We start from the raw sequence: 16,630 nt of genomic DNA on the forward strand, positions 1-16,630 counted from the left end.
TTTGCAAGGTTTAGGTTTCTGGTAGTCAGTTCCATTATGGGTTGTAACTTGTATAACTTCATGGGGGCAATACAGAGACTTATTATGAATGTATAGGGGTGGAGCACAGAGCACCAGTGACAGGAGCCTGAAGTGCAAATATTGGTACATGATCCTGTGATTGGAAACAGCTCCCTTGTTATAAAGAGGAGGGCACTGCTAGCACAGCAGTCTATCTAATGGTTCCTTAATTTTGGAAATCATGTCCCCTTGGTCTGCCAGAGCCTGGATTTGTTAAACTCCCAGGCACTTTACAAAGCTCAAGTTGGTTTATTTCATTATCCTCATACTAGATGGTAGGTATTTAGTCACATGTTAAGGTGGGATGAGAAGTCCTTCACATTGCATTTTATACTGGACATCTTAATGTACAGAGTGGGTGCTTATAAAGGTTATTATAAATCTAAATCAAATATAACCTTAAATTGCCTATAGTGATCACTGTTATATTTTTCTGCATTTAAACTAGTCCGGTAGAGGTAGGATACACATAATTGCACTTAGAAGCTGCATGAAAAGCACTACATAAATGCCAAGATTAAAAACAACAACAAAAAAACAGTCATGATTTTCATAATATTACTGCAAGGTTTCAGAAATAAAGATTCCACGATACCCATACAAAGTATAAAAAACAAATTACTGAAAGATGAAAGAAGCAGGTGGATGTGAACATGTCTGGGAATCTAGTTGATTAGATGTATTATCCATGAATGCCTCTTAAAAAACAAAGGGAAAATACATACTATTCTGCTTCAAATAAAAACTTAAAAGCTGCTCCCTAAAAATGTTCACTGAAATATAATGAAGAAATTTTTTCCTTGATATAAAAGTATTGTACAGCGGCTTTTTCCTTTCCAATAAAATAAAATTAAAGATGTGTGACATCATTATAAGCCTTACTGAATCATCTTTATGGCATAGATGTGATGATGATTGCATGAAAAATGGTCTCTATGTTTTGTCTACACAGAAAAGTCAATCAAATACTACTACTTTTCTTTAGCCGTAAATTTGCAACTAACTAAAAAAAAACTGTGATTTTTGTAATGCATTGTCCAACAAATTTGACGAGAACAAAGTGCTAACACATTCCTCTGATTGAATAGAAAGGCTATAAGAGCAAATAATTGCATATATGACACACCAAGGTTTTTCTTTTCTACTTCAAGCAAATGTGTTTTGGTCTTTTATCAGGTCTGAGGTTGGTTTTTGTTTGTTTGTTGGGTTGTTTTATTTTAATGCTTTTACTAGTGTTGTGAGGGGGAGAACAATTCTATATGATGTACTGTATTAGTTCCCTCTGTTATTCAACAAGATCATTTTGTCACATTCATTTAAGTCATTAGGAAACCTTGCCCAAAAAGCCAGTAAAAAAGTATTTTGCTGTATATTAAGCCACTTTAATTTTATTCCTTATACAGACTACTAGATTAAACCTACAAGGAATAAGCATTGAATTTAGATGGTCAGTTGACATCTTTCTTTTTTTTAAGAGAATAATTATGTTCCATTGTCTAACCCAATGAGTACTTTCCCTTCCTAATCTACTGGCAATGGCTAGCCACAGACAATCAGACTCACATTTAGAGTCTGAACAACCCAACATAAAGCTGCACCAGTTTTGCTCAGTATAGCATTCTGAAAGGTCAGAGTAACCTAGTGAGAAGCATGCCAGAGGTAACGGATTGGGGAGGCATGTGGGATCAAATGCCCCTCCCCAATTTGCTACTTGGCATGGATTGAGCATGCTCAGTAACACTGCTGAAGCCAGTTGCCCTAACTGTGTCTTCCTCACTATCAGCAGGCATGGGTCATCATAAATTATATTTCAAATTAACATGAAAATTTCTCCGCCATCAGCATATGTGCTGCTGAAAACTAACTTAATCTGTGACCACGAATGTGAGGGCCTAATGTCAAAGCTTATAAATAAGTTTCCATCCAGCTTTTTATACAATTTGTCAGAAGTAGAACTGTACTGTTTAATACTTACATATTAAACAGTAAAGTTCTGTGATTCTGATTAAGACAATACTAAAAGTCAGATGGCAAATGGTTTTAGAATCTCAAACATAAGGTTGCCACACATGATGTCACCAGAGAAGATGCTACTTTTCAGCAATGCAGTGACTTCCAGTAGATGCTGTTAGAATATAGATATTCAGACCTGCTTGTAAAGGCCTATACTTTAAGAACTTGTTGGGAATACTGGGCACTATACTAGGTAACTCGGGAGGGTGAAAGACCACGAGTGTCGAGGAAGCCCTCCTGCTCTAGGCCCGGATAAACCAAGGCCCCTTTGGTCCTTGAACCCTCTGTGATCCTGCATAACTCTGAGGAAGCTAGCATACAAACAGACAGGTTTGCACACGGCTCGCCAGCCAAGGCCAGCTTCGGCCTGGGAAACAGATAGATAAGGCAGAAATGTTTAGCAAAAACTAGTAACAAATAGGACCAAATAAGGCAAGGCTCGGGCAATGCTACTGAGGAAGAACACAACTGGCTGCTTTAGCTGATTGGCTACGGTATTGTACGGGGCAACAGGTAATTGTTGCATAAGCTGGTGTAGTGAAGTAGGAAAAGGTATAAAATGTATACTGGAATCTGCTTCACTGATGCAGGATTTGAGACAGCTCAGTCTCCCTGCGCCCTATTTGGCGCTCCAAATAAATCTCTCTGCTTCTCCACCCCGTTGTCATCATTGGCGCGATGCATACCAGGCAACGAACCCAGCTGTTGCTTGCCTTGGGCACTCTGTGCCGGCAACAAACTTAGTGTATTTTTATCACTTAGCTAGTTACAGGGGTATAAAAACAAAGAATCAAAATCACAAATCTGCCTTTGTATGGGCCTTCTCTCACTAGGATAGACTATGGCCTTGTTCTTAGGCTAAGGCCTTTGGCTAAGCAGCAGGGGCAGCCATAAACTGGGAAGGTATGGTCACATCCTCACATTCCAAACCAGTCACATTGTAGTATTGGGCTGTTAGGAAGACGATCCTGTCCTGATAGTGCCCATCACCACCAGATAAAGATCTTAAGATGACTAAAGAAAACTTAGTTTGATAGCAAAAAAATCACTTATCAGTGGTTCTGAAACCCTCATTTCTGTATCTTATCTTTATGGCCCCCACTTTTCTATCATTAATCTGTCTGGTTCTCTAATTGTTTCTGTCTGCTGGGTGTACATTAATTAGGGTAGTGGGATATAATTGGTTAGAGAATTATGTTACAGTATGTTAGGATTGGTTAGTAAAATTTCAGTAAAATGATTGGTTAAGGTATAGCTGAGAATATTACTATATAAAGTGGGGTCAAACAGGAAGTGAAAGGGAAATTGGAATAATGTTTACTAATGGGGGGAAACAGGAACAGGGACACGGGGTAAATGCTGTGTGGCGTTGGAGTTGGGAAGGAGGACATGGAGTAAACACGCTGTGGCGTCAGAGCTGGGAAGGGGGGTAAATGCTTTGCCTCATCAGAACTGGGAACGGAACACTGGAGAAAAGAATCTATCGGCATCTAGAGATAAGCCCAACTGGTGTGAAGGGCTTCAGAATATGCTTTCTTGGAAACTAACCCCAATAAACATTGCATTGTTTGCACTTCGGACTTCTGGTCTTCTGCTTTCTGTCTACGTGACAAGAATCAGGGGACAGGCTGAAGGGAAAGCCCTCTAACAGATGGCTCAGGAATTTTTCATTTTTAATCAGAAATGTTGACTTCAAGTTTCACAGAAAATATCTGATAATGGTCAGAGCACATGAGTGGGAAACAAAGAGTATGTCTACACCGCAGCTGCAAAGTGTCATTCCTAGCTCAGGTAGATGTACATGTGATAGCTTTCATTGAGCTGTAGTGCTAAAAATAGTAGTGTGGATGCAGCATCATGGACAGTGGCTTGGGCCAGCTGGTTGAGTACAGCCCTATCCAAGATCTGGGGTACGTACTCAGGTGTCTAGCCCAAGCCACTGCCTGTGCTGACACAGCGACACTGCTATTTTGACTGTAGTAGTTCTACCGGGGGGGTGGGGGGGTGCGTATACACATCTAACCAAGCTGGAAGTCACAACTCAAGCTGCAGCATAGAAATAGCTAGAATGCCAGGATTCTATTCCCTGTTCTTCTCCTGACTTGCTAACGTCAGCTTTGGGACATTGGAGACAGGCAACATGACTCATGGCCCACCCACATTTAGCTGACTCATCATATATTAAAAAAAGAAACTTTATTTATTTCAAATGGGATGAACTTTCCCACTCTACCACCTTATTCTTCCAGTACGTGCCTTCATTTTCTCTCTTGCTATACCTCTCTACCTTATTCCCAAGGATAGACACAGACATACACCTTGCCTCACTAGCTCTCTTTTTACTAGAGTGGGTCAGGAATTTCCATGTGGAGTGATTATCTGTTGGAAAATGTAGTTTCCACAAAAACCAAACTTTTCCATGGAAAAATTTTGATTTTGCCAAAAAAAAAATTATCTGTTGGGAAATCGGTAATAAAATACTTCATTTTGGGTGGGTTCAACTCAAATTAGAACAAATTGCTGAACTGACCCAAACATTTTGTTTTGAGCATTTCAACATTAAACTTAATTTCCCTATTGTGGTGCTTTGCCTCATGGGAGCTGTACTTTGGGCCCTCATTCTCTTCTATGGCTTGGTCCCAGAATGAACTATCTCTCCCATGATGCAACAGAATCTTCCCTGGCTTAGCAAGCTGGTGCCTCATGGAATTTGTATGTCTGTGGGTGTATGATAGAAGATATAGGACAGGCTCCTGGTTGGACTACAGGTGAGAATAGGGGGATGGGGCAACCTGTACTACAGCTCCTGAGGCAATGTGCCACCACATGAAAATACAGTTTAATGTTGAAATGAATCAAAACATTTGATCTGGGAATATAAAATTATTCCATTGTGATTAGAAACTCCCAAAAATAAAATGTTTAGTCATTTCCCAATGTAAATTTTTCAGAACCTCCCATTCTGTGAAAATTCCCAACTCAGGATGAAAATTAAAAGTTGAAATATTGAGATTTTCCACAGGATAGAAATTCAGATTTTTTACTCAGCTCTACTTTTAACTAGTACCTCTCTCTCTCTCTCTCTCTCTCTCTCTCATTCTTTCTAGTTTTCCAAAAACACCCTCCTATTCCTTTCACCCAGGTCAACCCCATCTCTCATCCTCTCTTACTTCAAGACATTCCACTCACAATTTTGTCCCTTTTTTTCCTTGTCCCCACAGAACAATCCCCACTTCTCCAGAACACGACCAACTCTTTTTTTTTCCCCACAGGACACTCCATTTATCTCTTCCCTCTGTTCACACAATAAAAACTCCATCCCTGTCTCACTTGAAGCCAATGGCAGTTGCCTTTGCTCCCAGTCCTCAGGATCAGGCTCAGGATGAAATATTCTTTTCTGAAAATACTTTACATGTGAACAATACCGATCACCAAAGGGTCTCAAAATGCTTTACAAACAGTGATGAAATAAGACTCATAATACTGTTGTGAGGATGGCAAATTCGTAGCTCATTAATGAAAGGAGAGGTATCGAGTTCCTAGTATGAAATTGTATGGGAGCACTTATGATACAGCCTGTGTAAAGCCTCTCAGCATGTCGAATGTGAGTTAGATGTTCCCAGAAGCATAAGCAAACTCAGATCCAACAAATTATTTCATGTGCCTAATTCTACCACAAATTGTCTCATACAAGGTAACAGAATTATTCATCTGGTTAAAATCTGGGATAGTCAGTTTCATTTTTTATTTTTTTAAACAAAAAAGGAGCTGTTCTCTCAAAATTTAAAAAAATTATGGAAAATGTTAATTGTGGTTGAAATTTTTCAGCATTATATTCAGAAACCAAAATGAAATTTTTATCAGTGACCATATTGGCTTCTTGGCTGTCAAAAAATGAACATCTTTACCAAAAAATGTTTTTTTGAAAACTGAAATGTTTACATGTTTTGTTGAGTTTTCTCAAAATAAATTTTTTGCACAAAATTTTAAAATAGTTTTTCAAAATTTCCCATGAAAGATAATTTGCCATTTTTAACTTGCTATATACAAAATTAAGCTTACTTACTTTGCTGGTCTGGAGCTTAGCAAAGGAGCAGTGCTCTTCTGACTAACTTGTCTTCTGAGTAATCAGTGATTGATTTGAAAAAGTCATGGCAAATCAGTTCATTTTTATTATTTAAACTCTTCGGCGCTAACAGTGCTTGCTGAGCTCTGGGGTACTGTCAGCCAATTGAATAACAAATAAATCAATGAGTCCTGACAGGCTGCAATGGAGCTGAGCAACACCCCCTATTCACCTCACATAACTTTTTAATAATAGCTTTTTGGCCCTCAAACTTCATCTCTCTGTTAAAATGTGGCCAAGATTTACTCAGCCATGAATACCCAGCACAGAATTCTCCTGATGTGCATCAGTCCACATCTTGTTCCTGTGCCCTTACCATGCCACTCCCACCATCAGATGTGTCAGGGATTTAGCAAGGAAGGAAGGGGGCATTTTGGTGATGAGGAATGGGCAGGAAGCAGGTGTGTCTGAGCTCCATCAGGTACTTTACTTCCCTATTAACATTGTTGCATGCACAGAGATTGGTATTGTCCTTTGGTATTTTTCTGTCCTGACAGCTTAAACCTGATATATTCACAGAGTCAAGAAGAGGGTAATGATGTCATCACCACTGTCTGATGAGCCATTCCCCTCTTGCACAAATCTGACTGAATCTTTCTGGAACCTTCCTCTGCTCTTTCATTTACTGATAAAATGGTTCAACTTGCCACATCCTTGCAATGCTTATGTGGGGCACTTCTCCTTTATCCACTCATGCTGTTTCCTACAGTATATGCATCTCACTGTGTGTGTATGGAACCCTGGCCACATGGTCTTTGCTGTTTTCTCACTTCATGGGAATGTTGTGCCTCCTAGGGTTTTCATCCTCTCTCGAGGTTTCCATTACACGCCCTATGTGTAAGCATCTGTCTAATGTGAGATTGCCTTCCCAGAGCAGCTGCTCCCACAGGTGGTGTCCGAAGTGCTGCAGACTACCCTGATCCAAATCAGGGAGTCTGTGGGAAGTCTCCAAAATTGCATGTAGAAATCAGTGTGCATAAGGCAGTAATATAGGGTCTATCCCCTCCCCTTCAAATTGGTCTCTGTGTGGAAAACCTCTGTCACTCCACAGTTTTGTTCTGCTTTGGGGAGCAAAAGGTACCCCAGGTTCCTAGGACTGCTGTGAGGCTTGAGGCAGTGCTGAGCTTCAGCGTAGTACAGATCTCTCTGCCTTGTTCCCAATAGGGCAAAACAATAGTTTTACTTTCCTGCCATTGGCCAGATCTGTGTACAGCTCAAACACCCCCATCTACCAGATCCCCTAGCTGGGCTAGTTTGTGTCTGCAAAATCCAGGGCTCCCTGGCTAAGTTCTATGACTCACACTGGCAGCTGCTGCACTGCAGGGAACTCGCTGCTCCAATGCTGTCACCATGTTTCATTCCCAAAGAGAAATGCTGAATCCAGTTGAAAAAATGCAGTTTTATTAAATCCTGAGGACTGCTGTAACCATGTGGCTGAGTTGTTTTCAACCTGATACCCCAAGTTCCATGTTTCAATGGTGTCCCCTTAACAAGAGTCCCTCAGGGGAACAGGGGCTCTTGACTCTAGTTCCACTAACTGTGATACAGTGTTATCATTCAGTATACCATAGTGAGCAAAACAGATGCAATTCCCTTTCAAAGGTGTACAAAAGAAAAGTGCCCACCTACAAACTTAAATAGTATATTCATTCTGTGAGTAAGAAATATAGAATATCATGAGCTCTGTCAAAAACCACCTTACTTCTGCAACAAAGTTACACTACTTTTTAAAAAGCCTAACATGTATGAATTTTGTTGACCATACAAGAAAAGTTTTAAACAATTTGATTATATAATGCAAGCTTTTCCCAGCTAATTTTGTCCAGATTTGTATGTTACAAATTTTGAGGTGTTTGTGTTTTATGGCCTAGATATTTAATTGCTTTTAATGATACCCCAACAGTTTATTTCTTCATTTAGTCCTACTAAGAATCAAATTCACAGTAATAGTGGTTGATATGGAGAAAACAGTTACTTCATTAACTGCAATGTGTTCTCACTGGCTTGTAGTATTCTAAGTCTTCTTGATCACATTTTCACCACATTAAGAGACATTTCTTTTGTAACTCTTGCTCATGGCTTGCTGTAAATCTATGGAATTTCAGACGGTTAATGGCAGTTATATCATAAATGGGAAAAGCTTTAAGGTTTAATCAGATCATTACCACTTAACAAGAGGCTCTTACAGTAGATCAAGTCTGACATTAATAAAGGTTTGAAAGTTGTTAATAAAGTTTCTCTAAGCAAAACTTCTTTCATGACATATTTAACCTTTTGTTAAGGCTAAATGCCTTCGCTCCCTGATCTCTCTCCAAAAGTGCAAGTCTTTCTGCTAAGCTGCAAAAGAGTACATTGTTCTATTGCTATCTGCAGAATTTTAGAAGGTTCCATTAAATCTAACGCATAACAGCCTCCTACGGCAGCAGTAGTAAGAATCCAGTGTCTACTACATTTAATGACAATTAGCTCCTTTGCCTTCATTTGACAAATGTAGGTCACCATATTAACTTTAAAGAAAGTTGTTGCAGACTTAATCAAAGTTAATAAAGTAATACTGAAAATTCCTTTCTCTAAACATTTCATTGTAATGAGATGTTTCTACAGTGGCTTTTACTGAACAGCTCTGCATGCCTTTTAGTGGTTCTTTAGGGGATAAAAGAGTTGTTGCTACAGAATGCAAATTTCCCTGGACCATCTACCCGTGTTGTTTGTTATATATGTTTTATTGATACAGTCTTTGTTTTCTTCTAGACTAGAAACTAACAGTGACACACAGGGTCTAAATCTGCCCTCACATTCCTGAACATGGCTATTCATTAAATTGGGAACTGCATACAATCCACCATCCCATCCCATGTAATGGCAGTGTATTTTGCCAATAGGATGATCAGATGGCAAGAATAAAATATCGGGGCACATGGGGGGGCAGTCACAGACTCACAGCCCCCCTGGAGCCATGGGGGAGGGGCACACAGACTGAGGAAGCTGCAGGTCAGGGGTGCACGGCCCCAACAGTAGCCCCCAGCCACAGCCCCTGCCACAAACCACAGGTCGGTTGGGGGTGCACGGCCCCAACAGCAGGCCACGGCCCCTGCCACCGGTCAGTTGGGGATGCATGACCCCAGTAGCAGACCCTGGCCACGGCCCCCACTGTGGGTTGGGGTCGCACAGGCCCAACAGCAGCCCCCAGCCACAGCCCCTGCCGTAAGCCACGGGTCGGCCCTGCTGCAAGTGGGGCGGGGGTCTCAGGGTGGGGCAGGGGGTTTAGGGTGTTGACTTCAGGAGGGAGTTTGCGTGCTGGCTGGCACTTACCTCAGGTGGCTCCCCGGAAGTGGTGACATCTCCTTCTGGGTCCTGGGCAAAGGCACGGCCAGGCAACTCTGCACGCTGCCTCACCTGCAGGCACCACCCCTGCCAATGGGGTTCCCGGCCAGTGGATGCTGCAGAGCAGCCACTCATGGCGGGGGCAGGACGCATAGCCCTCCCTGCCATCCCTGTGCCTAGGACCCAGAGGGAGATGCCCCTCTGGAGCCAGGTAGGGAGCCTGCCAGCCCTGTGCCGACCAGATGCTGTTGCCTGGCAATCTTACAATATTGGGACAAATGGCATCCTGACGTACAATCGGGATGCGGGACAAAGAGTTAAATATTGGGACGTCTGGTCACCTTACTTGCTAGTAACTAAAGTGTACACGTTATCAAGGTTTTTCTTATGCTCGATGATGCCATTGAGCGCTTGGGGAAAATGATACTAAAACTGATACTATCTAAGAAACTTTATAGTCTGTAGATAGGCCTGCACTGTTTTCTACCGGCTTTAAACATATTTGTCTGGAATTTTTATTCTATTGGAGTCCTACCTGCTTGAGGTAGGCATTATACTATACTGGCATTAGAAAAAGTTCAGAGAAGGGCAACTAAAATGATTAGGGGTTTGGAACGGGTCCAATATGAGATTAAAGAGGCTAGGACTTTTCAGCTTGGAAAAGAGGAGACTAAGGGGGGATATGATAGAGGTATATAAAATCATGAGTGGTGTGGAGAAAGTGAATAAGGAAAAGTTATTTACTTGTTCCCATAATATAAGAACTAGAGGCCACCAAATGAAATTAATGGGCAGCAGGTTTAAAACAAATAAAAGGAAGGTCTTCTTCACTCAGTGCACAGTCAACCTGTGGAGGTTGTGAAGGCTAGGACTATAACAGGGTTTAAAAGAGAACTGGATAAATTAACTGAGGTTAAGTCTATTAGTGGCTGTTAGCCAGGATGGGTAAGGAATGGTGTCCCTAGCCTCTGTTTTGTCAGAGGGTGGAGATGGATGGCAGGAGAGAGATCAGTTGATCTTTACCTGTTAGGTTCACTCCCTCTGGGGCACCTGGCATTGGCCACTGTCGGTAGACAGGATATTGGGCGGGATGGACCTTTGGTATGACGCAGTATGGCCATTATGTTCTTATGAGCCAGGAGTAAAATTAGCCCTACACCTTGACCCTAAAGTCAGTTATCTAAACATCTTAAGATAAAACTGTCAAAAAGAAGCTCTAAGCCCATTTCCATATGTGCACAGATGAGATTACAAAAATATCAGTGAAGTGAATGAATCTGGAGAAAATAATTTCTTAACATTGTACAAGAAAATAAAAAATGACCGTAATTTTATTTATATTCAGTTTGTAGCTTTAGTTGGATATTATATTCTTCTTTGCATTCTGTGCTAAGCTATGACGTGTTGTTAAACATTCCCCAGAGGTGGCTGCAGTACAATGGAAAAATATTTGTATAGTGCTAGATTCACATTTATAAGCATGTATGTACATCTGTATAGGCATCATATACTAGATACATACAGTATATAAATGTCTACAAGTAATGATATATGGAAGTTGCTGTGCAAATGGAAGGTATTAATCATTATTATAGGTAGACTGTAACCTTCCAATCTACTCTGAATGAGAAGTAGCATATAGCTGAACCATCCCTGGGACAGACCAAGAGACAAATTGTAACTCATTGTGCTACAGTTCCTCCCCACCCCTTCTTGCTGTGGAGGAGTAAATTACTTCCTCCCTTTACATAGAGTATCTCACTGCCACTTGTGCATCCAACCAGCTATTCTGACCAGCAAGTACTAGAATAAAACCAGGGCATCTCCTACTCCCCACTGATCTCTTCCCCTGCACCTGACAGTTGCTCTCACTAGAACCCTACTCTCCCCCTCACAGCCAGATATACAACCTGAGCCTTCAATTCAGGACAGCACTTAACCACATGTTTAACTTTAGGCATGTACTTAAGTCTTATTAACTTCACTGGGACTATTCATATGCATAAATATAAGCATACACTGGATCAAGGCCTGAGACTATAAACCTGTACTTAATATTATATCCAAAAAGCTACATTAAAACAATGTTAAGGTTGCAAAGTCAAGTACTCAAAAGTTAGCAAATGCTAGAATTAAGTGTGCCTGTGGAGGTGGAGTGGGCATGGGGCTGGAGGTAGACATGGGGGTCGAGCACCCAGGGAAAAGCGGGGAAGTCGGTGCCTATGATGCAGAGAGCCACTGATACCATGAGAACAAGCAGGGAAGCCAGTGAGATCACAAGAAACACAGTCTTCTTGCTGTCAGTTCTCATGCCCAGAAACACACTGACCCAGAGGAGCAAGTGCAGGGATAGTTCTGTTCTGTCTCTGCAGCTAAGAATGAGACATTTTCAGCCTTTCTGTGGGGATGTTGCATGCACAGTCAGGTCATACACAGGAGCTCCAAGGGGCTGGAACATGTTCGGGGAAGACAGAACCTTTGGAAAATTTGCCTATCAAATGCTAACCAATCTCTATTGACCACATGAAAGGAAACTTTTGAAAGGCTCATAAATTAGTCAAAATCCTGTGGTTTTCCATGGGGACAAAGAAAGGCAGATCCCTGACAGGAAGATTTCCTCCTGTCAAATGTTTAGTATTCCTCCAAAGCATGGAGGTTCTAAAACTTCTCAAAATTTCTTAACCAGTTTGTTAACACAGGCAAAACTATGCATTTCCCCTTAATCTTGTTCTTGGAACTGGCAGAATCATTTTTGCTGAAACTTTCCAGAAGAATTCAGTCCAAGGCAGACACCGAGCATATGGAGAAGTTAAAGTTTGGTAAAATTATAAGCAACTGAAAATGAGGTCTTATAAGAGGAAGAGTCAGGCAACCTTAACTAGAGGTGTTGCTATCTGTGCACCTATCATAATAAAGAAAAGAAGATGATAAAGCTGTTTGTAGAACAAAACAAAAACATTCCACAAACATTTGTCAAGCACAACAATATTTTTTCCTGTTTTTTCTTTCCTGGAAAATGGGGAAAATGTAACTACAATTTTCTTTGATGACATATTCCTTGATTTTTACGGATTTTTTTAAACAAAATATTTCCAAGAATGCTAAAATAGAAATACTGGCCCAGTTAATGACAAATGAAATTAACTCCTTGGCTCAACATTTCTGACTGAACTTCTGGCTGGCAATTAACATCATGTGAAGTAAAAGTTGGCTTCCTAATGCCAAGGAGAAAATGTGCTAAAACCAGAAACAATGGCCCTTTTTCTGCTAACCTCCGCCATGGATGGCTGGTCCTGCCATTCTTAAACAAAACATTTCCCTTTTCTGAACATTAACCTAGATTCCATCCAGTTTTAAACCCAAAACCAGCAGAAGTTAAATATGGAAACCCCCCTTGTGGAAAAAAATTCAGTCTGTGTTCCAATCAGATTGCAGCACAGACACTGCATTGCTCCAAATCTATAATGCCATGTTACTGAACTTGGATTTAGCTTATCCATCTCTAAGATTTGACAACAGCTGCCGACTATCAGAAAATGTTTGCATAAGTACGCCATCTATTAGACTGTCTAGTACCCGCTAAAATGGCTTGCAAACTTCCTTTCCTATTGCTGTGTATCTGAGTCAATGATGAGTCAAGATTGTCGAATTACAGACTCAGTTGGAATTATTTAACCAAAGATTATCCATCAGAGATTAGTACAGCACTATACAGAAAACAGAAAGAATAAATACATTACTCCCTTGAGGTGATAAAGTGCTGGCTCTGTCTCTCTTCCTCACTATATCTGGAGGGATGCAACAGTTTCATTCCCCAACTAAATTCCAGTGTCATTATATAGGATTTTTAAACAAATGAAACATGTTCTGATGTCATTTCTATACATTCTCAATTTACCTTTGTCAAGGTTCCTCCCCCACTCTGAACTCCAGGGTAGAGATGTGGGGACCTGCATGAAAACCTCCTAAGCTTACTTTCACCAGCTTAGATTAAAACTTCCCCAAGGTACAAATTAATTTTATCCTTTGACCCTGGATTTCCACTGCCACCACCAAACTTTAACTGGGTTTACTGGGAAACGTAGTTTGGACACGTATTTCCCCCCAAAATCCTCCCAACCCTTGCACCCCACTTCCTGGGGAAGGTTTGGTAAAAATCCTCACCAATTTGCATAGGTGACCACAGACCCAAACCGTTGGATCTGAGAACAGTGAAAAAGCATTCAGTTTTCTTACAAGAAGACTTTTAATAGAAGTAAAGGAATCACCTCTGTAAAATCAGGATGGTAGATACCTTACAGGGTAATTAGATTCAAAACATAGAGAATCCCTCTCGGCAAAACCTTAAGTTACAAAAAAGACACACAGACAGGAATAGTCATTCTATTCAGCACAGTTCTTTTCTCAGCCATTTAAAGAAATCATAATCTAACACATACCTAGCTAGATTACTTACTAAAAGTTCTAAGACTCCATTCCTGTTCTATCCCCGGCAAAAGTAGCATACAGACAGACACAGACCCTTTGTTTTTCTCCCTCCTCCCAGCTTTTGAAAGTATCTTGTCTCCTCATTGGTCATTTTGGTCAGGTGCCAGCGAGGTTAACTTTAGCTTCTTAACCCTTTAGAGGTGAGAGGATTTTTCCTCTGGCCAGGAGGGATTTTAAAGGGGTTTACTCTTCCCTTTATATTTATGACAACCTTCTTTATGTTTGAAGGCATAATTATTTACAGCTCAGAGGACTAACAATTCTTCAAGATAATATCTTTCAATGGGTCTTTCTCCCCCATCATCATTCTTCCTTGTTGATTTCTTAATAGGAATCATCTGCTGTAACAATCATCCCTTATCAGTTTCCCACGTTTATATATGCTTATGTAAGCATTATCTATCTAGAGTTCTATAGACATGAAGACACCAAGCATTAATAAATACAGTCTAACACACAGACTTCTTGAATACGGTTAGTTATTGGTCAAGTACCAGTGTTCTGGGCCTTAGAATTCAACATTCTCTGTTAATATCATAAAGATTCTAAAGAACAGTTAATATATAAATGAATCAAATATACTAAAAGAAAAGGATTAAAGGGGTTAATATTTACTAACAGATACTAACACTATGAAGTGTCTAATTAGAGAAGATGTACAATCCAAGTCACACCACAATTGTGCTTATTGCAATAACAACAACACCTACATTTTTATAAATCCTTTCATCTTAAGGGATCCAAAGAGTGCTTTGTAGACCTATGCAAATGTAATGCTCAACCTTATAATCCATACTTTATGCTAGATAAGTGCAATTTAGGGACATAGGACTGGAAGGTACCTCTGGGGTCATCAAGTCCAGCCCCTTGCTATTTCAACTAACACCAGCATATAATACCTTTCATAAACTTATCAAGCTCCATCTTAAAACTAGTTTGGTTGTTTCCCCCACTGCTCCTAACAGGAATGTTGTTCCACAACCCCGCCCTTCTGATGGTGAGAAATCTTCTAATTTCCAGCTTAAATTTATTCAAGGCCAGTTTATACCCATTTATTCTTATGCCAGCATGCTCCTTTCATTTATACAGCTCTGCTTCCTCCCTGGTGTCTCCTCTGATGTATTTATAGAGAGCACTCATCTCTCTGCTGCACCTTTGTTTTGCTAAACCAAACAAGCCTCTCCTCGTAACTCGTCTCTGCACTGGTTCCAGTTTGAATAGATCTTTTTTAAGATCACTGGAATTGTACTCAGTATTCCAGATCTTACTGAGGTCTTACTAATGCTTTTAATACTCCCTTATCTCTCCTAAAAATACCTTGATATGTCCTACAATCACATTTGCCTCCCTTTAGTAGCAAGGATGAATTTGGCCATTATGCCTCTCTACTTTTGGGGTGTAACTGACCACTGTAGAGTTAATCACTCAAGTCCCATTTATGCAAAATTGTGTTGTCACTTCCCACAGGCATGAATGATATTCTTTGAGAGGAGTATAAGAACTTCAAAATGTCATGGTAAAGGTTGCTACATACACTTCAGTTCATTATTTTACTCGCTGTTGTTTAACCCTCCTGGAGAATTGAAGCTGAAATTTTTTTCCTCACTGAAATGCTCTCCCTCACACACAGAAGTGTTGGTGCACCAGCAGCCATGTATGCTGTGATTTGAGTGATCAGAGCCAGCATCACTAAACCATATTTTTTTAAATATTATTCTACATAAAGAATTATGTGGACACGGAAACAAAGAGGAGGATAAAAAGCAAAGAACTTTTGAATCAATCAATTCTTAATATTTCCTTACAGAATAACAGATTCAAAGAAATTAGAAATGGAATAAGTATTAACCCATGTCCCTGCCATTGTTCCTTAAACTATATTTTCAAAATCCTATATTTTCAAATCCCAGTCTACATTTCAAATGTTTCAAGCAATAAGATTCCACTGCCTCCCTTGCAAGGTTATTCTACTAACTTGTCAAAAAATACTTTTATTGCATTTGACACTTATACAAGGATGTCCTGTAATTGTCCTGTGCTTTGCTACTATAAGTCAAGATTTATTGACTCATAGACTTTAAGACCAGAAGGAACCATCTTGATCATCTAGTCTGACCTCCTGTGCACATTGCAGGCCACAGAACCTCCCCTTTCCTCCTCCCCAATCTGTCCCTACCCTCCTGCCCCACCCCCACCCCTCGGGGCAATACACCCATAACCTCTGGCTGAGTTACTGAAGTCCTAAAATCATGATTTAAAGACTTCAAGTTACAGAGAATCCACCATTTACACAAATTTAAACCTACACGTGAACAGTGCTCCATGTTGCAGCAGCAGGAGATCTGACCCAGGGGAAAATTCCTTCCTGACCCCAAATATGGCAATCCGTTAAATTCTTAGCATATGGTCAAGACTCACCAGCCAGACACCAGGGAAAGAATTCTCTGTTGTAACTCAGAGCCCTCCCCATAGAATCATAGGACTGGAAGGGACCTCGAGAAGTCATCTAGTCCAGTCTTCTGCACTCACGACAGGACTAAGTATCATCTAGTGTCCCATCAGCAGCCATTTGAGATATTTGCTATTAGCAGTCACAGATCAGCTACATGCCATTGTAGG

Source organism: Chelonia mydas, chromosome 1, assembly GCF_015237465.2.
Source record: "Chelonia mydas isolate rCheMyd1 chromosome 1, rCheMyd1.pri.v2, whole genome shotgun sequence".
Classification (NCBI taxonomy): Eukaryota; Metazoa; Chordata; order Testudines; family Cheloniidae; genus Chelonia; species Chelonia mydas.